A 23,342-nucleotide genomic window follows, 5' to 3' on the forward strand; every position below is an offset into this window, starting at 1 on the left:
CCTCTAACTCTTTATTAAACATTATCTTTACCATCTGCTCTGGGTGAATGTTCAACACCTTGCAGAAGAACTCTGGGCTGATTGGTTTTTATGGGCAACATGATCTGAGTTTTATGCACATACTTAGGATTATGTCAAGGACAAAGAGGATGAATAATCCATTAACTATAATAAGCAGGAACCCGTATCAGTGCAGCTAGAACATGTGTTATGTTTCAAAAGCAAAAGCTGAATTAGAGATATGTGGATCATAAAATACCCATAACCCAGGACCCTCTCTATACCAGGACATCATTTCCATACATGTACACTCCACTAAACAGCATTCCTGAAAGTGATGTTTCATTCTTGATGAATCAGACTTTATAGTGCTGAAATGGCATTTCCAAACCTACAACATGCAAAGAAATAGCTCTGCTGAATTGGGCATTTCCTCTAAGATGGAACAGATGGTAGGCAAAGTATCTACCCCATGCATAGGTCTTTCAACTACATCTATGTGGGCAATAATAGAACTTTACTCTTTTCATACTTTCAGTAAGCATCTAAAATAAATCATCAAATCATCAGTTCGCTGCTATTTAAAGTCACAATTTAAAAATTTACACTTAAAAAAGTAATTGTCAAAAGTTACTCAAATGTTGCTATTAATTAGATCCAGTTATTGCTTCCACTCTTTGATTACCAAAACCACTATCACTATTAATTAGTGATATTTAGTGTAATATGTATCAGCCCATCAACCCTGCATTTGCTGCAAAAGACATTATTTTAAGAGTTTGGTTCCCTACTTGCAATAGTTCATGTAATTACTCACCTTTTCCACCTTTCCACATCTTCTGCAATAATTTGTCTTCCTCTAGCTAATCTTTTGGACCAAAGAATTTACCTTCTCTTCCACTATAAAGGTTTATGATCCCAAATGAACAACAATTATGATGGTATTTGATAATGGTAAGAACAGAAAATATCTGGGCAATGTCTTTACTCATCTCCTTTGATGCAGGTTTGCACCATATATCTTTGCAGTATGCTCTAAGGTGTAATGACTGACTACTCTTCTAAACATTTTCAGCAACTTGTTGAAATGATTTGACTCACAGTGAGCAGTATACTTCACTGCTGTATCATTGCATATACGAAGGGAAGGATCAAGGCTCTCCACTGGTACAAGTGGTCTGGATTCTGTTGATTTCAATAGCACTGTGTTGATTTGAGTCAATGGTGTGAACTATACACTTTTAGAATCAGTGAAATAGTTAGGACTCTGAGAGGGGTAGTCATTACTAGGTACTGGATGCACTGCTAAAGACTTTGAGATTTGTCCAGCTGAGAGCTCTGACTGACAACAGAAGGCTGTATTAGATCCCAGTAACCTCAGAACTACACGGCCTTTGGCATCCAGAGACCTTGACTTCTTTACCTGTTCCTGCAGTACACACTAGGGGCAAAACAAGCTTAGAAGCAAATCACAGAAACCATGCTCCATGAACCATGCTCCAGACCACTGCCCTCACAGCTCACTGGATTAAAGGGAGATCAGATTAGACCCAAGATCATTTACTGTATGGGGACCTGCTCAAGTTGCTTACCCTAATCTAAACCTCAAGTGTGCTAAGCAACAGTTAAAAAGCTACACAATAATTGCATAGCTCAGGTGCTTGGTAAACTTACTTTCCTATACTTCCATACTAGTGACCAGCTTAGAAACAAAACCTAGTCTTAAATAAAAAAATAATCCAGCTGAAAGAGCGCAAAATAGCATTATACTAAGCTACAAGCAATAACCTAGTATCTTCCTCTCCAATTCCTCTAGCCGTGGGCAGCATTCCATGATAGTCATAGGTGGGCAAGGAAGGATCCAGTATGTTTATGTCACGGAATTTCTCATGTAAATAATTAGCTGCTTAACACACACACAAGAGTTCTTCCTAGACTAACAAGTCTTTGTGAATCCCCCAGTTCAGAATACAAACTTCATTACTAAATGAAAGAATAAACATATACACAATATGCATAAAAATCTCATCTAAATAACATATTACCATTCTTAAATAGACACAAAAATGGGTTCCAAACACTCAAGTCTAGTCAGAGGTCTGGGCCACTCAGCAGAAGACTGTCAGCTCCCATCCTAAACATTGAATTTCAAAGACTCTTCAAAAGTACAGAAAGGAGTTACTTTTTTACTGCTAATGCTTTCATTAAACCTCTTTTTATGAAGGTAAAATAAAGTTACTTTTTCAACTCTATGGGAATTTTAAAACAAAAGATAAATGTAGTGAGGTAAATCGAGAAAGTGTCTCTCCCCTCCCTAAATCTTATTACATACATACATGCATGATATAGCTCAAGTAGAAGGACAGTGGGAAATGAAGAAAAATCTTCTCTAAAATAACAACTTTAAAAGTATAAAGAAAGGAAAGCAAAAGAGTTATGTAAAGTGTTAAAGGGTAATAAAGATTTTATATATATCTTGACTGATAGCATGAGTAATACACAAAATGGATTTGTTTTAGGTTACCAGCTTTTATCCAGATTATCCAGACTATCAGCATCTGGTTTAAGTCCCCAATGTAACCATCTGTAGTAATGTCACATGAAGGATTAGCCTTATCTGACATTTGTAATGAATATATGGATGGAAGAAGAGGAAGGAATGTGACACAGACTAATTGTTAAACCTTAAAATCAGGTGAAATCACATCTTTATTTTCTGATTCTAACCTTGGGATTTTTTTTTACTTTTCAAACATTAGCATTTGTATTGAAAAACAGCACATCCTCATTGATTTTTTAGAGAAAATGAGGCAAACTGAGGAAAAACATTTTTATATTTGACCTTTTAAACATAATTAGAACATTAAATAAAAATAAAGCCTACTTCACCATGTTCAGTTATGACAGATGGGTATGATCACAAAAACATCAAAGGCAGGCTTATCCTAATCCTGTAAAGTGGTAAGTGCCTCCTGCAAGGTCCTGAGTGCCTTCTAATCCCACTGAGGATAGGCTGCAAGTGCATCAAGAGGTAATGGGAGCAAGTAACAGAGGTAAGAGTGGGCTTTCCTGGCCACATGACAAACAGTTTGTATTAAAAAGATCTGATACATTAGGAAATAACCTGATTTATCTGAAAACAGAAATCAGAAAGTGGGAAGATGTGTGTTTATTCTCCACTCTCTGTAAGTTAGTACCACATCGTGCAGCCCTAGTTCAGAAAACCTGGCTTCTCTTCCAGGCTTTGTTATTTGCATAAAATTGCACGGTGTCCAGGTTAATATATTTACCCCTCAGCATCAGTGACTTCTTTCCACAAATGGTGAAATGTGATCTCTGACCTCAACAGATCATGAAGTTGTGCAAAATTGACAAGATATAAGAATCTATGACCATGATTAGTTTTAATGCATCAGAATGTATGATGGAAAAGCTGGGGTTTAAAGCAGAAAGAATAACGCAAATCCTACAAAATGTTTTGATTTGAGGGTTTCCCTTTTGGGTGCAATCAAATTTAGGATAGGGAAAAGGAGAATAAAAGATTCTATCAGTTTAAGGCAGGTACCACTCAGCTGAATTGGAATGACTGCTGATCAGGTCAAGCTCAACAGGAAGTGTCTTTTTCATTCAAAAATGGCCCGGTGAAAGGTGTCAGTGAAAATCAGGCTTTGTGTTTTGAGGCTAGGTGATATGAGAACACAGTACTGCAGTGGAGTGTAGCAGCTCAGCAAACAAGGGGTATTATGACAATGCAACCACTCCTCTCCAGTTTAAAACAAGCTTGCTAAGTCACACTGCAAAAGTACCTTGTGCAAAGTACAGAGGATATCTGGTGCAGCCTGAGAACTAAGCCTCAGCCAGTTTTATCTCATTGCAGTGAAACTCTAGAATGCTCCCACTGGTCATACAAGACACGGACATCTTATTTCCTTTGGTGAAATGGCCACAATTAATAGCTGATATTAAAATAAGACTTCTTCATATGTGTATTATTAGATGTCACATGTCCATGAAGTTCAAGCTTGGAGGTTTTTTTCAGGTATCCAAATACCTGTTACCAGGCAGAGTGTCACTAATGCCTACATTTTATAAATTTGCGTGAGACATTTTTACAACACATGCTGTATTGGCACCATTGCCCAATAGGGCATGCAATTACTTTGTTGTTGCTGTTGTTGCAGAGGGCCAAGCTCTAACAAATTAAATTTAGAGAAGGGAAATAGGCTTATATGCAAATGGAATTAAATGCTGACACAAGGATAAAACAGCCCTGGATTTAGACAGAGCTCTGCCCCCGACTTTTTAACCAATCATTAGATTTAAATTGAACAGACAGATTCATCTTTGATTTAACTCCACTGTAATCAATGGAACTGCAGCAGGGATGAACCCAAAGCAATATGTTTTTGACAGGTTTTATGCAGTGGCTATCCAGAATGAAGTAGATGAAACAGATTATTTTTTCAGCTTATAATTTATGAAATTATTTCACCATTCCCAAATCCCTACATCAAGGAAATTAGTTGGTGTATAAAAATGGATAAAGTAGGCAGTTGCATGCCAAATACCAACTGCTGACCACAGGCTCTGTACCCAAATACGCAAAGCCAAATATTTATCTGACTTACCTGTGATCCAGAACAAGCTCCCTGATGGTGTCAGTACAGCTGGATTATTGCATGGTTTCTCCTCAATGTCACTTGAGCTGCACAAAAAGAATGGAGTACATTTACTATCTCTATAATATTAGTATCACATATAAATAGTGGCTGAACTTAGGAAAATTATGTTTTTGGTGATCTATAGAAGTAGTAGGAGGAATAAAGACTGTTGATCTGATCATTGCATTATATGAGAAATGCATTTCAGTAAACTTTTAGAACCCTTGGTTGCATTTTGTGCCTTTGTTACGTGACTGCTCCTAGACATTGCTTCCTCCCTTCTCTGTCTCCACTGGCACATCTTGTGGGAAAAATAAATTGTTTATCAAGATACTTAGTAAATTAATGTAGGACCAAAGGACTTTGACAACATGCACTCTATATGGAGCTAATGAGAACTAGGGACTATTGCTCATACCGATCTGACAGACCCTGATTTTTTTAGCACCTTGTTTTTGAGCAACAACACCTCTTCATTTTTCTCTCTCTTCCTAGTTTTCTATTGCTTCTTTTCAGCTGACAGCTCATTGCTTTTTAATTTATTCATGGTCTCATTTTTTTGGTTTTGAGAATTCTTTATTCAGTGGTAAGTTCAGAGGTACAACAGTTTGTTATTCTGCACAGCCACTTCTCTGTACTAAAGCCACCAAATGATACAGAGAACTTCTGTATGGGTGTGTTGCTTTATCCTTCTTGTGTCACAGATTCCACTCTTACATTGTTTTTTCCCACAAAAAGTTTTCGCTTCTTTTTCATATACATTTATATGTACATGTAATGCTATTTGTGGAAACTGCTAATGGTTAACCAGCTATACATGAAGGAAGTATAACAGACTTCCTGCTGGCTCCTAAGGCATGGTCATCATCAGCCAGAGTTTGCAGATGAACTTCTTGAAATATTAGAGTAGGACAGTGCCTTTTACTTGGAGGTCCACAATAGGTCACTAAGGTAAGTGTATTGTCAAAAAGTAAGCCCATGCATCAAACATTCATTAACTGCTGCAGCAGAGATACCCTCAGCTGCCAAAGTAGCCTTGGCACTATAGGTACTCTAGGCAAAGACAGCAATGCAGACAAACTTCAAAAAGCAAAAATAATTTCAAAGCAAACTCAATTCAGATCAAACAGCCCTAGTGAAACATGTATTTCCTTTGTATATCTTACCTACATAAAAACAAGAGTAGGAATCCAACAAGGCCTAGCATTGGACTTACATTGGAGGGATTACTGATCTCTGTTTACGTTGCCTGTTCTGTAGCAAATCAGTAGGGACACAGCAAAACGGTGCTTTATCAGTACTACTGTACTAAATCAAAGTGCTTGAATCAGGTCTAAAGCAAATACAAACTTCTCTTCCTTTCCTAAAATATATGTACTTCCTCCAAAAGCACAAATCAGGTATTTGTTACAACCACATTTTGCTCACTACAGATTTTTGAAAGTATAATCAGAATTACTTTGGCAACATGCAGTCCTGTGAAAATATGTACAACAGAGAGAATTACTGTGGCATCATGTATTTTAATGCAAAACTAGTTCCAAAAAAAAAGTATGAAGATATAAGTCAATAAAAAGTGTGGAAAGCAACTGCTTTTACAATACACATCCAGCTTTAAAGAGAACGAAAAGATACTACCTTTGCAAGTATGTCAATGCATAACTTGTAGGAAAATTATGATTTTTTCACTTCAGCTACTAATAGTTTCCAGAACATAAAGCATGGAAGTCTGACTACTCCCTTTTTTTAAGCAGTAAAGGTCTCAAGTTTTTACCCCATTCATATTTGTTATCACATTCCAATCATTTGTATTTCATTGATTTAAAAACACAGAAAATGGTCCAACAAAGTAATGCAATTTACAGATGTTACAAACTGTATTAGACTTCTACATTTTTCACCATGGAAATTACAGTAATTTTAAAGTAATAAAACTCCATACTTACTTTCTGGAGTTCTAATTCTAAACATTTCATTCAGTTCAGTGACTCAGTATTATCTGGTAGTACTACACTCAAAAGCATTCATTCTTCTTATGTAAAAATAGCAGAGTTAGAGATGGTAACTGATATTTGCATGAACTTAGGAATGTAAGCAAAACTCTGATACCGCATGTCTGTTCATTAAAAAGTCAAATCAGCATTCAACTGCCTCTTTAAATATTACTAATATTAGTAAGAAAGTTTTCAACTCAAACGTTATAAGCATGATTTCTTTCCCTAATCTTTCAACAGATGAACTAAAAAGAGCATTTTAATGAAAGAGACATGCATCAAATCCAGTATCTGGGAAAAAAGCTATCAGCCTCATAGAGTAAAGTTAACTGCCTGCCTTCAAACTTCAAAGTAAGTGGTCCATTAATTTTTAGCTCTTTCTTCTACTCCAGCTTTGAATTTCTTCCTTTTGCCTGCCAAAATACCTGAATTGATCTGTGGTTGCAAGAATATGCTTCTCCATGTGTTTCTTGTGTCTGCAAAGAATCAGTTTCAAAACCAGTTAGAGAGTTCAAACTGAACGGGGGCTGTCCATAAAATCAGTTAATCAATTCATGGACATACTACAGGGTTTTATGCTGAAATAATAAATACAAGAAACTTATTTAGTACTCTTTCAAACGCTTTTGAGACCTGTGGGTGCCCGTCTGCTGCGCGGGGAGAGCTCTCTGTGCCCTGGAGCCTCCGCGGGGCTGTGTGTGCGCACCCTGCGAACGCCGGGGCCGCTGCCTCTGCCTGGCCCCGCCAGAAGCCGCAGGAGCGCAAGAGCCGCCGCAGCCACAGCTGCGGGAAGAGCCGGCTGAAACTCAGCTGGGGAAGAGCCGGCTGAAACTCAGCTGGGGAAGAGCCCGCTCAGCCACAGTTGCAGGAAGAACCGGCTAAAGCTCAGCTGCTACGGTGCGCGGCTCTCTATGCGGACATAACATCTTCTACTAGAAACACTCTCTCGTCATTTTTCCCCAATGCTTGAAGTTTATGAGTCTTTTATCAAAACTAAATAATGTTCCTAAAGAAAGTTTTATATTCCTTTGGGAAGAAAGTAGTAGTGGAGTGTGGAATCAGAGTCTTCTATGCAAAATAAAATATACAACTATGTAACCATCATAGATATCTAATACAGAATTTAAAAAATGGGTTCATTTTGAGAAACTTCCCCATACATGGGAAAGCACCCACAACAGAGAAAGAATACATGCAAGTAAAAGGAATCAACTAAACACAGAATCTGAGAGAACTTTCAGGGGAAAGCATTTTACCACCCCTAATATGATTGAATATCTTACAAATAAACACTTCAAACGGTGGGGGATAAAAAATTAGTAACAGTTTCAGATCAAATTAAAATAAACCACTGGATGGCACTGAACTGTGAAACAGGAGAATTTGGATTCTTCTTGCAGAGTTGTGTCTGACTTGTTATGGAATCTCATTTGCTATCCTGTCTGCCTCAGTATCCTCCATTCCCTTTTCAGCTCTGGTGAGCTACAGAAGTTGTGGACCAGCTCTCACAGAGAACACATCTATGCTAAAATCAGAAGAGTGATGGGGGGGTGGTGAATGAAAACATTTCCATTTCCACAGCTTTACTCTCACTGGCCTCCTCAACAAACTTCAGTTGCCCCAATAAGTATCCATGATGTGTCAGATTTGCATCCTGTGCTGTAGTTGATGCTTCCTGTCGAAGTTCCTTGATAAAGTTTCTTTCAGCTGTGCCTACCAGTCCTTCACTCCCACCACTTACGTACAGCGTGCAATGGTAAATTTGAATAGGTGACACCTGGGTCTCATGGGCTCTCTTAAACACTACTTTATAATACATAAAACTAGGTGCTGCTGAAATACAAGCAACTTTCTTGCACTGATGATTGGTTGCTGGACTAGCCCAGCTTTTCACCCAGTTTGCTTCTACAAAGTATTTCCTGCAAGTCTGGGTGATTCATGTCCCCTCTGCCTGGAGCACAGATCCCTGCAGTAGGCGCACTGAGCAGTCCCAGCCAGTGTGAGCCCTCTGCACCAGGCCCTGCAGCCACACACCCCGAAATGCTCCGGGGAGCAGATGCATCACCTCCTCCTGCAAGCACTGCAACAGCCACTGCACGGGTGGTTGCTTAATGCCAACAGCATGATGCATATTTCCTGTGAAGGAAATTGCATCTTTCAGGAATTGCATCAGGCTCTGGCAAAAAAATAAAACAGCTAGGGAGAACATATTTCAATATGAGTGAGCTAATTATAATTTTGGCTCCTAAAGCTTTTTAACAGCCAACATATAAAGTCCAGCTGGCATGTCCTTCCGCCTGCCTGAAGGAAATAATCCCAATTTATAGCATAATCAAAAATCATGTTTCTATATTTTTGGGGTTTTTTTAAGTCACTGCCAATACATCAGCCTGTGGAAAAACCTCAGATTGCTTTCCAAGTGATGGAGTGCCAGGAAGAAAAAGTTTCGATGTATACACATTTTACTGCCTCTACACTGCACGCGAGATTGCCTGGCTGGAACTAGGGGCCAAAGAAGTATCAGTTAAGTAAGGAATTTGTGAATCACATAGCCCTGTTCAAGTAAGTGGCCATTGTTAATTTTCAGATTGTCATAAAGCCACTGGTGAATTCGAGACAGTTCAAAAACCAGTTACAACAGAAGGAAGAGGGGATTTGGCAATCTGCTGAAATGAAATCCAGCCCACAGGAAAAAATCTTGCAAGAAGCTAGCACTGAAGTGTGCTGTGAGAATAAAAAAGATATATGCAAGTGCACAGGTATAGTCTGTTATTTGGTATTGAAGGCAGAGGGTGTTGCACAGCAAACACAGGTTTGCTAAGTATATCAGGCTCTTGCTTCTTTCAGTCAATTACACCCTGAAAACTTTGAAACTACCACAGATGTACAGGGAAGCAGCTGTATTGATTTTCATTCACTATACCTGTAGTAATAAATCAATCAATATCTCTCAGAACAATACTACAGCACTACTTGCCCTGAAACAGCATTTTGAGTACACACCTGCAATGGCAGATAAATTCTTCTACATCTCATAACTAAAACACTGCACCAAAAAGCAGCTTGCAATGATCAAAACAGCATTTATATGTCTATTTTTAAGTCATGTTTCTTTAGCAATATAATTATGATTTTGATTACTTACGTATCAACGCAAACTAAATGATATATATTCTAGGTTGTATTGAAAAAAATATAAATGACCAAATCTACAAACTTTATTAAAATGCACAACTTTTATATGATAAACAACATAGATTTCAGCATGATTCTTTTTATATGTAACACATTTGTGTAGTAACCCTAAATGAATTAAAGCTCAGGAATGTGAACTTGATTAGTAACCTTGCAAACCAAAGATAAGGAACCATACCCTTCAACTGACAGTCACGCTGTGGGGTCTGTAGGACATGAAGTTTAAAGTGTATCACTCCAGTTCTGAGTGTGGAAGTCGAATAGGGTACACCTCCTGCATTCTCCTACATTCACAATGGTGCATTGTAACTTGAATGCAATTTTCTATGCCATACTCATCCACGCTACATTTGCATGCTTAGGTATTCAAATTCCTTCAGTCTAAGTCAGTGCTTGTCCAAGCCATCCTGTCTAGCAGCAGAATCTAGATGGAGGACTTGAGGTGTCTGAAGAAACAGCCAATTCCAGCAATTTTCTCCAGTTGCAGAAATTCTTTCAGTAGTTTAACAATGTGCAACCTCTTTGGATGGATATGAAAGCAGAATGGAAACCTGCCTCCACACCTTGCCTGCTACTTCAGCCTTCAGCCTTTATAACCCCAAACCTTCAACTGCTCCTGGTGCCTCTCCTCCACATGTATTATCTCATTACACTATAAAGGATGTAGTTTGAAGTACCAATATTTTATGACTTCCTACTTCAGTCTGACAATTGTCCAGCACTCATCAGTCTCCCAGCACTAATAGCTAGTTATTTACTAGCATCTACATCCAGAACCCTGATTTTCTCTCAGGACCCCTGAGGATTTTCCTGTCTTATCAATTAAATAGAGAATTCAACACATCTTTATACCGCATCTATCTGGCTATGTTAACTGTGTGTCCTTAAGAGGTAACATATGGGTTGTATGAGCTTCTGAAGAGAGGATGCCAGTCCTCAGTTCTGGGGCTGCAGGGATTGCCAGGATCCATTTCTTGAGGCTGGGGCAGATGAGGAAATGTCCTTGCTTGCTGCACTGAGCTCACATTATATCTGGTGAAGGCAGCACTCATTGTCCTGGAGTGTAGGAACACCACAATCAGGAGATCCAGGGAGAAGAAACTTATCACTTGTTAGACGAGTTCTGTAATAGTGTATTCGTGGTCAAAAGACACAGGTAAACTGGTGCCACCAACACTGTCAGGGACAGAATATACATATGTATCTCCAGAATATATGTATACATCCAGAATATATATGTGTGTGTGTGTTTTCTCATTTTTATACACACATATACAAAGATAGACAGAATACACACACACACAAATATATAAACATAAGCATTTATTGACTCACAGTTGGCTGTGTGCTAGAAAAACACCTAGGTGATATATCTGATGTGTATTTTCATATCTTTCCCATTTTATTTACCTACTTTTAGGAATAGAGTATTGGGCTAGATAAACCTTTAATGTGATTGAATATGAAAGTTTTTATAAAGATTATTTTCAACTGTTTCAGAAACATATTAAGTTTACTATCCCAAATATCCACAAAGCATAATGGAAAAGAATCCAAATAATTTAGAGGGGGTTGGAGTAGCTCCTGCTTTCCATAAAGAAAGTATGAGGTTCAGGAGAGTGGAAGACAAGACGAGCCACAAGAGAATCAATCTGCAGCCATGGTCGACATAAGTGTGAGAACTACCAAATCACTAAGTACTCAAAAATGTGTGCAAAATATGAATAAAATATTGATTTCATTAAAAATGTTAAGGACTACTTAATTCAAAAACATTTTATATGTTTGCATATTTATTTCCAAATTTGCATATCTGTTTGCATATATCTTGTAAAGCTGAATGTTAATTATACTTTAAAATCATGTATAAATTGTAACCAAGAATGTTGTATGAATTTTCGAAATAAGAGACACGCTCAAGTACCATTAATTATAAACTGCCATTTAAAGCACACTGAAGCAGACCTCATATTGAAAAAATATTGAACCCTTTACAAATAGAAATGGCAGCAAGAGTTATTAACTGGTCTAGCTGATTAAATGGTGTCTGCTACAAGCATAGCATAGATTTTTTTTTCCCCTATTTCTCCCTCCAGACCTTTCTCCCTCCTGGGTTACTTTTACTTAGAAGTGACACATGATGATTCACTGGCCAAAGTAAAACTGCTACTAAGATTGCATGATTCACTGGTTTATAGTATCTGGGCCAATTCTCTTTTTGAACCTTTATTCATGTAGAATTGACAGTAATATATAACAATAGACACAACTTCATGGGTTACTTTAATAGACTAATGTCAAATGAAGTGAGTGGAAGTGATTTTCCCACACGCTAATTAGATTCATAGTATACCATGTCAGTGGTAAAAAAATACAGCAAATTTTCTTGCTCTCTACAGGAAAAAAATGTGAAACTCATGAGTTCTGACTTCTGATTTTTCAAGATTTCCTAATTTTTTTTTTCTTTTTCTTTCTCTTTTCACAAAACAGTCTGCAAAGGAAATAAATGCTGCAATTCCTGTGAACCTTCATAAAATCCTGTGATCCTTCATAAAATCACATCATTACTTCCAACATTAACTGATTGCCAGCCTTGGTTCTTTCTCCTGTATCAGTGTAGACCTTAGAGAACTTAGTTTTAACGTAGCAACCAGCACAGCTGTAAAAGCAGAGAACTTCCCCAACAGCCAAAATGCAATGAACAAGTTACCAGCAGCCATTTGATGCTTTTCTTCCAATGCCCATGTCCGTCACCTACAATCATGGAGCATTTATTTTGAAAAGAGGAAGGAAAATAAAACAAGGTGCTTTGTTTCTTGAAACTAAGACATTTCTACAGCTGTAATTTTCCATTCTAATGAGGATCTATAGCAAATGAATTACTTAAGCACTAGACAAGCACCAAATAGTTCTCCCTCCTGATTGATTACACTCTAATGGCAACAAAACCTCATGGTTGAGGCACTAATGAGTATTAGATAACCCATCTGTTTGTAATAGGAGCATGCTGTAGTGCCTGTAACAGAAGGACATTGTATTGATATTTTGTTACAGAAGGGTCTAGAACGAGATTGTTTTAAGAACTGGGATCCAAACAAAGATCTTTATAGTAAAAATGTCAACTGCAGGGATAAGCCAAAATCCTGACTCAGTGTTATGCACTCTAACTTGTATGACTATAAGTATTTAAGTACTGAGTCAATTTCTTTTGCTGAGCTTTCATGACTAAAGTTATCTATTTAGCTAACGTGGAAGTAATTTGGCAGTATGATTTAAACACACGCTAAACTAACACAGCTTAAACTTTCATTTCCTCTGTCCCTTTATAATGGTTTGCTACTTTGATACCGAACAGCAATTGCATTAGATTTAGGCCTCAGTAACTAATTAGTAGGTGGTAGTGGAATTAGTTAGTAACAGTTCAGAAATGCTAATACAGCAATTCACTTTGTGTCATTTTTGTTAATTTTAGTGCAGGTAGGTAGTTCAGTAATGTTTGACAATAATCCTTGTAGTTCAGCATATTCAAGACTTGCAAGACTAATACATGTAAGCTATTGTCTAACTTCCATATTTTTCTTGATTTTTCAAGTTTAATAATCTTCTCAAGTGTTTTATCAGCAAATTCATTTCTTAACTGAAAGTAGTATACACAAAATATATATAAAGATGCACCCATCAATTCTTTATTTATGTTGAAACTACAGATACCACTGTAGTTGTTGGCGATTTTCATATGCAGCAATCTATTATCAATGTGATTCCCAAAGTGAGGCGATCAGGCACGCAGGCAGGAAGGAAGAAAGGAAGAAAGGAAGGAAGGAAGTGTAATTTTGTCCTTTTTCAAATTATATTAAAGGATAACTAATACAGGAAAAAAAAACACTGTGAGAAAGTAAAGGGATTTTTTCAGATAACTGCCATGCTTTTACCTCCTTTTTTTTTACCAATAGACCATATTCTGATCACACTTCATAAAGAACTGTGCACAAGTAAGTTTCAAATTTCACTTTTTGATCTCATTGATTTTCATTTAAAAAAAAAGTACTTGTTGGAAATACACCTGTAACCATTAAAATGTTAGGTAGCTGCAGCTGGAAAGGAGCTACTATCTTATGCTATAAGATAGATACTCTATCATCTCTCTCCCAGTCTTGGTTTACCCAAAGACACAAAAAAAGACCAGGGCCTTTAAAAGAGAGAATGTCAACTTTTGGACTTGCCTACTGCAGTTGCAGCCATAAGAAAAGAGATCTCTGAACATAACAATGATCCACAAAGGAAAAACAGGGCTTGTGTCTTTTTGCATACATGTATTTTCCATATTCTGCAGAATGCCAAGATGATGTTGTTTTACAAGCTGCTCAAAAGCTTAGGTTTTTTTGCTTTGTGAAATACAAGGGACACCAGGGTTTGCTCAGCATAATTGGAGGGAATGGAAGTACTGAACCTTTGTCAGGTTTTTTTTCTCACAACTGCTGTTGCTTAGCAGTTGAGACATACTGAATATACTTTTGTTATGCTTGTTATAAACTTGAAGATTGCATTTGCTGTAGTGTATTAGCAATTACTCCTGCTCAGATCTGCATACTCTGCCTGAGGAAAAATAATATATAGCCAGCTTGTGGTTACAGTCCACCTTTTCATGCACTCTTACAAGCACAGAATACAGTAAGATAACAAAACCTCATTTGATAATGTCAGGAAAGGAAGTCTCTAATCTTCAATAGCTTGATTTTTGAAACTACCAGGCTAATCTACTGTTACAGTACTACTTCACCCTCAAAAACCTTGTTCTGTGTGTAAGCAGTGATGTCAGCATCGCAAAGGAAGGGCTGTATGGCCACTTTCACAAGCCTATCACCCACTTCCTAGCTAAGTGACACTTTTTTAATGGTTGAAGAAACTCTCACAACAGAGCCTGTCCAAAATCAAGTAGCAGTTACGCATATCACCTGAGCTGTTTAACTTTGTGTAGCTTTGGGGGTTTTAAACTGGCCATGTATTTCCCTCTAACATGACATTAAAAATAAGACTTATGGAGAGAGAGAGAGAGAGAGAGAGAGAGAGAGAGAGAGAGAGAGAGAGAATATGGGCAATAGGCATCTTTCATTAACTAGGTAGATCAAAACTGTCCTGAATGTATACAGTATACAGACTCCAAGAAATTCCTGTGGATGGATCTATGCTGAGCAATCTGATCAAGGGAGAGGTAGAATCAAAGCCATCCTGTGTATATAACAGAATAGAGTCCAAGTCTTAACTACATAGAAAGAGGTTTTCATTTTTTTCTTTCCCTTTATTAAAATGTCCACTTCAATGAAGATAAAACCAAAGCTATTGGCTTATTCAAAGTTCAGTCAAATTACTAATAGAAAAGGCAGAGTGCTCTTGCCTTGAGAAGTATCTGTTCAATCTATGACAGCAGAGAAAGCACAGAGCTCTGTGACACTTGTATTTGTAGGATTGCTTAATTTGGCTCTAAAGTAGGAACACATCTATGATGATCTAGTTTTCAGAGGAGTTTTGGAAGCACAGCCTCATGTGTCCAAATTTGTACCAACTTAATTATCAGGAACAAAAAATGAAGATTGCTTTTCAGTATATGAACTGAAATGTATCCATGCTCAGAGGAACTGCTTGGCTGAGCTGAAACCAACAAAGAAGCCTGAATGTGCAATTCCCCCCAGCTGTATATTGAAATCCCCAGGAAACATTTATCTTAGCCATGTTCTGAAAATTATTTCAGCTAGGGGGCGTTCAGCTAACATATTTTCCATGGCTGCACTTCAGACATCAACCTGTTCCCAGCAGCCGTGACAGCAGCCTCCTGGTGAGAGCTGTAAGTGCAAAACCCAGATATTCCAGGATTTTAAATTTCTCCCTTACTCGGTATGCAAGGGCCTGACTCCACTGTGAAGCTGTAGCAAAACGAGTGAATAAGAATTAGTGTCTCATACAGAAATGTGCCTGCCCTTTGCTCGTTCTACAGCTCTACTATAGGCACTCTAATGCAGGGATACCCCAAAGCTCTCCTACTGTAAATGTAACAGGGATGTGCATTACACCAACATAGTTAAGCCATAATACACAGAACAGATTACAGTAGCAACAATTTTGCCAGTGTAAGTTCATGTACACAAAACTCCTACAGGTATAAAGCAGAGAACACACCTCATGTCACCCCAGCTTTCTTACTTCCTACAGGTGACAGCAGCAGCATAATTACAACCTTAAATATTCACCAATGCAAGTACGTTGAACTGCTACATTTGGGGTATTTATGGGGGCAAAAGCTTCATATCAATTAAAGCTTCGCTTCCCTGGTCCCTGGTTAGCTGGCTCCAGGATACCAGCACCTCCACTTTGCTGTATCAATTTCCTTGGTGGATTGAAGTCAGAGGAAGTTTCATCACATATCCACCCACCAGGGTCAGCAAGAGAACATTTATTCCCACTTCTTCAATGCAGGCAATACATAAGCATCATCATCTTTTTACTGGTTTAAATAAGGGATACAGATTTCAAAGTTTTGAACTAACAAATAAGATAAATATAGATAAGCATGGGTTCAGTAAGGGTAGCTATACATTAAAGGCTAAAATTTTTCTTCAGAAACTGTCACCTCTTCTACACTGATGATTCCCTGGCATGTCATAGGCTTAGCTGACTGTTTTGGGGCAGGAGGTCTGGTTAAGAAAAGGCTGTAATACCCTTTCAGTCCATATTGCATGAGATTTCTTTTGCTGTTATCTCCCCCTCCAAAGATGAATAACAGAAGAAAATACACACTGCAGCAGGTGACTCATTATATTAATAGATGCCCTGTGCTAAACTCTGTATATGAGAATTTCCATAATTTCACGGGTACCACTTTAAGAAACCAAATGAGCTGAACTTTCATTGTGCTGTGGGAAGTACAGCACATCAGCAGTTATGGTATTACATATGGACTTTTGCTTTCTCCTGGGAATTGTTTTCCTTAGAAGCAAAGCTGATTCCTATTTTCCACTTTGCTGATAGCTCTGTTGCTGTATAGTCTGTACTACAGTGGGAACTATTATGCACCCTTCCCTCTCCCTCCCACCCCTGCATACCTACACACTTCCTCTTTCAAAAACAAAAGCTTTTTCCAGTTATTTAAGGAATTTCACAATATTATACTTCCTATCCTTATACAGTGATCTCACTTATTAGTTCTAAAACATACTTCGAAGGGGAAAGTATAATTATTACTCAGGAGGTGAGGTTCAAACCTCTATTAACTTTGTATTTAATGTCAAAATAGTCATGGGAGAAAAGCATTTGGGGAAAATGGGATTCCCTACCCAGTTCTGGTTGCACTACCTGTGTGAAAACAATTTGATTTCAGAGGATTACTAATGCAAGGATTCCAGAATACAAACTCACTATAAATATTGGTTACCTTCAGATATTCCTAGTTATTGTTTTGTGGAACTACCATTTGGGATTTAGCTCACAGTCTGCAAGCAGTAATGATAGAAACTCAAGACAGGTCAGGCTACTACAGCTTAGCTATCAGACCCCTTGAAAATACACTGTACAACCTTTAGAAAACGAACCTTCCAATAAACACAAGAAGCAAGTTCCAGTCTCTGATCAAGAATTCTCTTATCTCTTAGCCCTGGTTCCCAGGCTAATGAGATGACTTTGAGAGCTGTCTTTAAGTGTCTCCTCTTTATGCTGTCCAGAATTCTGCAGGCTGTATGGCTCTTTACATGTTTCTCATAATACTTATTTGCCTCTCTTTGCTGCCTAAGTGCAGGAATGCCTCACATTAAATTAAGGTCCAGAAGCACAGGACATTTCAAGAAGGACAAGGAGGTGGCAAAGCTCACTGATTCTGTAGGGAAATTGCTTTCTTGAGAGAAGTGTTTCATGTACTCAGGAGGTCTGGAAGATGTATTTTCTGGGAGAAGGTGGCTCAGTGCTGATAGGGGTGCTAATATGAACTGTATATGAGACTACTGTTATAATTTTAAAATTAAAGAGACATACAGCCAATCCTTCAGCCTTTCTGTTCCCCCAAAGTCAGTATTTTATTCTTTTTAAAGCTTTGCATTGACACAGTGCCAACCAAAGGCAAACACTACAAAATACAAGCACAGACCCAGCATGTTGGTTTGCAAAAATGGGGAAGAAGTGCTCCAGTGTCATGCAAAACATCTCTAGGCCTAATTAAAAAATAAAAAAGAAGACAGTTTTAGATGGAATGAATTGTCCTTAACCTAGAAAAAGAAACATATTCAGAGAACTGGAAGAAAAACAGTGCCATACGCTATTACATAAAAAAAATGCCTTAGCTAAACTGTAGCATTCTATAAATGATTGAATTTAGATTAAGTGAAGAACTGCAAACACTCAAACACTGAAAATTACTGTCTTTTGTTACAATCCATAAGAAAATAGTCTAAAACTGGAGGCAGATTTTTTTGAAACTATTATATTCTGGAACTATTTTAGAACTTTGCTTACAGTATTTAGCCTCATACAGAAAACAGGAGTGGTGTATTTGAGATGAAGAGTTGTGGGGCACTGGACTACAAAACACACAGGGCCACAAACTATTTGTGATTAGCACAGAGAAGTGGAACAGCCTTTGATAATCAAGCCTCAGAATAGGATCAGACTAAGACCAGAGCTGCTGTCATCAGTAACAACTTTATTAAGTAAACCATTGACATTCCTTCACATCTAAACAGAAAAAAAAAAGAAGAAAAAAAAAGAAAAAGAAACAAACAAACCCCCCACCTTTTTATTGATTATGCCTTTCTTTTTGAAGATTAAATTTTCAAACAGCATTGGGGAGCCAAATTAGTACCACTGTAATCCTGGTTCAGATTTGCAGGGAATTCAAGAAAGGAATTTTCCATTTACATTGCAGTCGGTCTCACTAGGCCAAGTTTACAGAGAGTGTATCCCTGTAAACGTAGTCCAGTTGAAAACAATGGCCCTGTTCATACAAGGACAATTTTGTACAAGTAATGTTGTAGGAAGGAAGGTGTTCAGGATACAGCGCTATTGATAACTTCTGTGGCACAAAATCACCCCAGCAAAAAAGAATCAGGCTGCATATGCTAAAGGTTAAAAAAATAAGAAAATATACTTCATTGTATAACAGACAAACTAGAGTGTCTTTGGATATTTCTTTATGGCACAACCCCCAAAATATGGAAAAATTCACTCAGCAGTTTCAATCATCCATCCAGCATAAAAATAAGTGTTTCATAATAATTTGTGATGGTTTTGAAACAATAAAGAAAACATGCAAATTACACCAATACAATAAAGACTTGATTATGCAACTGCTTTGCCTCCTTCACTGCAGTAATAAGCAAGCAAACAGAGACTGAATTGAACACAATTTATACTGCAAAAGAATATTCACTTGTGTTATTGCTTCAGCTACTTAAAAGAAATAATTTTGGTAAATCATTATCATTAGGGGACCCTATTTAAAGTTTATATCAAAATGATCTAGGGACTAATTTCATCATGTTTGTGCTCCACTTCCAGATTTTCAAGACAGAATTGCTTTGCTCTCAAAAGACAGAACACTTTTTACAAAATGTGTTCAATAAATTTTTAAGAGTGTCAGCATTCCATTTTTGACAATTAGTATCTTGAAGTAATCTTTCCTAAGTATTTCTATGCAAGGATACCTACACATACTAGAATTTACAAGTCTTTTTTTAACCTCACTACAGTCAATGAAAGTTAAGTACAGGCTTAAATGTGTTGTGCTATTTTTCATCCTGAACCAGGATATTCCATTGTATTTTAGACTAAGACAGAACAACACTAAAAACTATGTATCAGGCAGCTTTCAGCTTTCATACAAGATATGCTACAGAAATCAGGGCAATATGCTAATAAAATCAGTTATTTCTTTTCTCATACTGTTGTAAAAAAGACACCAGCAATGTTGTTTATGGGGGTGATCAGAAGAAAAAGACACCTTTTACTCAGCTACATGAAATCTAAATTTAAGAGAAAATTTCTTTTTCCTGGTTTCTTCTCAGAGCAATGGACTTTCTCGCACCACTGCAGATGAGAATCCACATTTAAAATTTGATTCATTAGTGGTGCTAGAGGCAGCATTAACTCATCCTCCAGCTCCTATGAGCAGTGTCAGAATGGGTCACAGTACTGGGGCTGGCCAGCAGCCAGTGACAGCATGGCCAGCAGCCAGCCATTCTGCTATGAACTGGAGGGGGTTCCTGAGGGAATGTTACCATTTTTCTGTATTTCCACCTTTATTGCAGCTCAACAGCTCCTGCAGAGTTTGCATGTGCAACTTGTGGATACTAAAGGCTATGTTTTCTTTCACTAAATGCTTTCATAAAGAAACCAAATCAACAGTAAGATTTTTATACAGCTTCAGGAAACTTCGGTGCATGAACTTCTTTTGGCTACATCACATCCACATCTAAGACTTTGTAGAATTGATAATTTAAGGTAATTCATGCATTCCTTGCAAGCTGAGAAAAACAAATATAGGAATTAGTAATACTATCTTGTCTAAATTCTATATTTAGGAGGAAAATAATCTTCTTTGTTACAATTTCCTGTGCTTTAACATTCTTACCAATGAATTACCGGATTTGGTCCTGAAATATTCTGCAGCAAGATTTGGAAAATTCGTACATATCTTATGAAATGAAACCAAGTTACACATGGCTTCTGGGAAAATAAAATAATTAAAGCTTAATACAAGAAAAAAGAGGCAGTATGGGTTATGGGGGAAAAAATGCACCTCGGCATACTAAAACAGTAGGCAATATCACCAACTCATTGTTTTCTCATACCTATTTATAAAGGTCCATAGGTAAAAGCACCGGCCCACAAATTCAGAACACAAAAATCCACAGTTCTTTGGGAAATGGACTTCATATAATCTAACAGAAAAACTTTACTGCAGCATGCTTGAAAATAGATTGAAAATTATTGCCCCACTTTGAACATTTCCTGAAATGCACTGTAATATCAGTACAAAGCTGACTGCATCAATCAGGTATCTTCAGATGCTTCATTTGATTTTTCAGAGAGATGAGAAAGCAACAGAGTGACTAGACCAAGCAATTCCAGGTACTTATAGCACATTAATCAATTTGAAATGAACTCCTTTTGTCTGCTGCTGCAATGGTTTAGAAGATATTTTCTAAACAAATAGATAATAGTTTCTTTTCTATTACAAGTGATCAAACTCTGAGACTTGTATTAGAATTTTTTTTAAACCCCACCACACAATACTAGTGCTTGCTTTTTTATTAAAGAGCATGCTTACAATTGTGAAATCATGGTTACAGAAGTTCAAATAAAGCTTATTTTTTAAATTCTATCTGACCTTGGATTTGACAAAATTGTATATGGGTCAAGATTATGAAAGGGCTTTCATTTCATGAAGTTATCTAAGTATTGTTCAGACTGGTTTTCAGGATGAAATACTAGCTGAAGTTTGTATTTACTTCATGTGCAATCACTTTAACCTTGCTATTTGCACAGCAGATGTCTTCTTCACAAGACTACAGAAGCTATTGACTATAAATCTTGATAAGATAAGCTGTTCATTCCTTCCTTGTCAGAGGACTCTAAAAGTCGCATAAAAGAAAACAATTACTGAACTGAGGCAAATACTAAACGTTGATCCTAGAATTCCTATGGGGTCTTTATACAGCAGCTTCTGACTAAGTCAAACCAGCAGAATTAGAATCCTTTCCTTGTAGGAAAGTTATTATATTTGATAAAGAATTTGATTCACTTGTGACATTTATTTCATATGAATGCCAAGACTACAGTTATAATTTTTCTAATTGGCACTATTCCTGAAATCTCAATAGTTAAAAGAAGATTAAACGAGAATAGTAATTCAGCTACTTCCTTTATCCTCTCATCTTACACGTTCAGTCATAGTGACACAATGTGTGGCTATGGCAGGGATGGAAAAGCTTGAATCCCCATCCCAGTGGGGAAGAGAGTGGCCAAGACTGCCAACTCAACAGTCTAAATTAACAAAAGCCTCCACTGAGTGCTTTCCACTATCTCTGGAAATAGTTTTGGAAAGCAGGTTCCATCCATTTTTCTGCTTTACTGATTAAGGAAGTTTGTTCCACTTACAAATGCAACATCAAACCAACATAAGAAAGAGTGAGGGCCCCAACTTCCTGTTAAAAACAGAAAGGTATAAAAAATACACAGCACATGATACTTTGTGTGTCTTCATGCGTGTCTTCACAATAAGACCTATGTGCTTTAGAAGGACATCCTGTCTTTCCACTGCAGCTTTCTACAATGTCCAGTTCTACAGTCCAACAAACAAATCCAATGCTAAACCCAGAAGTAGACTGAAAAATGCTGCTGCTTAGGGAAAGTTTGCCTCCATTGCAATCCCTTACTCTTTTCTGTTGCACATCATCTTGCATATTGTAACCTACTTTTTACTCACAGGAGAGGAGGGAAAATTTCAACCCCACAATTCTACTCTAGTAGAATAACAGGACAAAATTCAGTTTAGAAAAACAGAAAAGAAAAAAAAAAAAAAAAAAAAAAAAAAAAAAAAAAAAAAAAAAAAGGACAGGAAATGAAAATAAAAAAGAAGCAATTGAAAAGATAAGAGAGATCTAGAAGTACTTGAACACCTAAATTTTGCCCTGCTATGCCTGGTTCATATCTCCAGCTGCCAGTCTGTCAAGTCTGACAATAACTGCTGTGACTGGAATCTGCTAAAGAAAATAGGATGTTATGAGCAGCCATGTTTAATTAAACAGTGGGAAGTTCACATTAGCAATAAACACAGGGAGTGTCAGAAGTCTTACAAACCCAAGCACAGTGTCACTTCTCTGCTCTGTACTTAAGTGCTCCTTTTTACTGTTGTCTTTACAACAGAGCAGAGATATTCAGGACTTCTACATAAAAATTCTTAGGTATGCTAATGAAATACCACGTGATTCCATGTGTCCAGAATAAGAATGCCTAATTCTGCTTCAGATGTTCTGCTGCTAAAGCTTTGATTCATAATTTCATGGAAACATGAATGCAGACATGGAGAGCTCGATAAACTGAAAAAATGCCTCTCAATATGGACTTCTACTTTGGTAGCAGTAAATCTAGAAACTGGCACCAAAATAGTCCATTAACTGTTTTTTGTGTTCTGCAGGCCTTAGCTGCTGGTTGCACAGTTTTGGTCTCTATTCAGAAACTGAAAAACAACACCAAACAATCACTCTGAAAGTGATTGATTGTTCCATGATTTTGTGTTCTTAGGCACCTCCGTTCCCTTTAACACCAGCTGCACAAGGGGTCGCAGCAGGAGGCAGGAAGAAATATGCAGGTCTCCTCAAGAGCTCCCTCTTTTGTGTTTGGTTTCTGTTTGTTTGTTTGTTGGTGGGGTTTTGGATAGGTTGAGTTTTTTTCTGTCTTTCCAAGGTGTTCAAAGGAAGAAAGCATCAGAGATGTCTGGATTAAATCTCTT

General features: G+C 37.4%; 1 protein-coding gene across 4 annotated transcripts in view; it reads right to left on the reverse strand.

Moving 5' to 3' along the window:
* The window catches only part of LOC134555647 (uncharacterized), a 77,872-nt gene that overhangs the window by 44,627 nt on the left and 9,903 nt on the right, over window positions 1-23,342 (reverse strand). For all 4 annotated transcript variants that reach the window (XM_063407457.1, XM_063407453.1, XM_063407456.1 and 1 more), the window contains exon 2: window positions 4,629-4,705. The gene's annotated coding sequence lies outside the window, so the exon portion shown is untranslated. The remainder of the gene's footprint in view (window positions 1-4,628; window positions 4,706-23,342) is intronic.

This window comes from Prinia subflava, chromosome 10, assembly GCF_021018805.1.
Source record: "Prinia subflava isolate CZ2003 ecotype Zambia chromosome 10, Cam_Psub_1.2, whole genome shotgun sequence".
NCBI classification, from domain to species: Eukaryota; Metazoa; Chordata; class Aves; order Passeriformes; family Cisticolidae; genus Prinia; species Prinia subflava.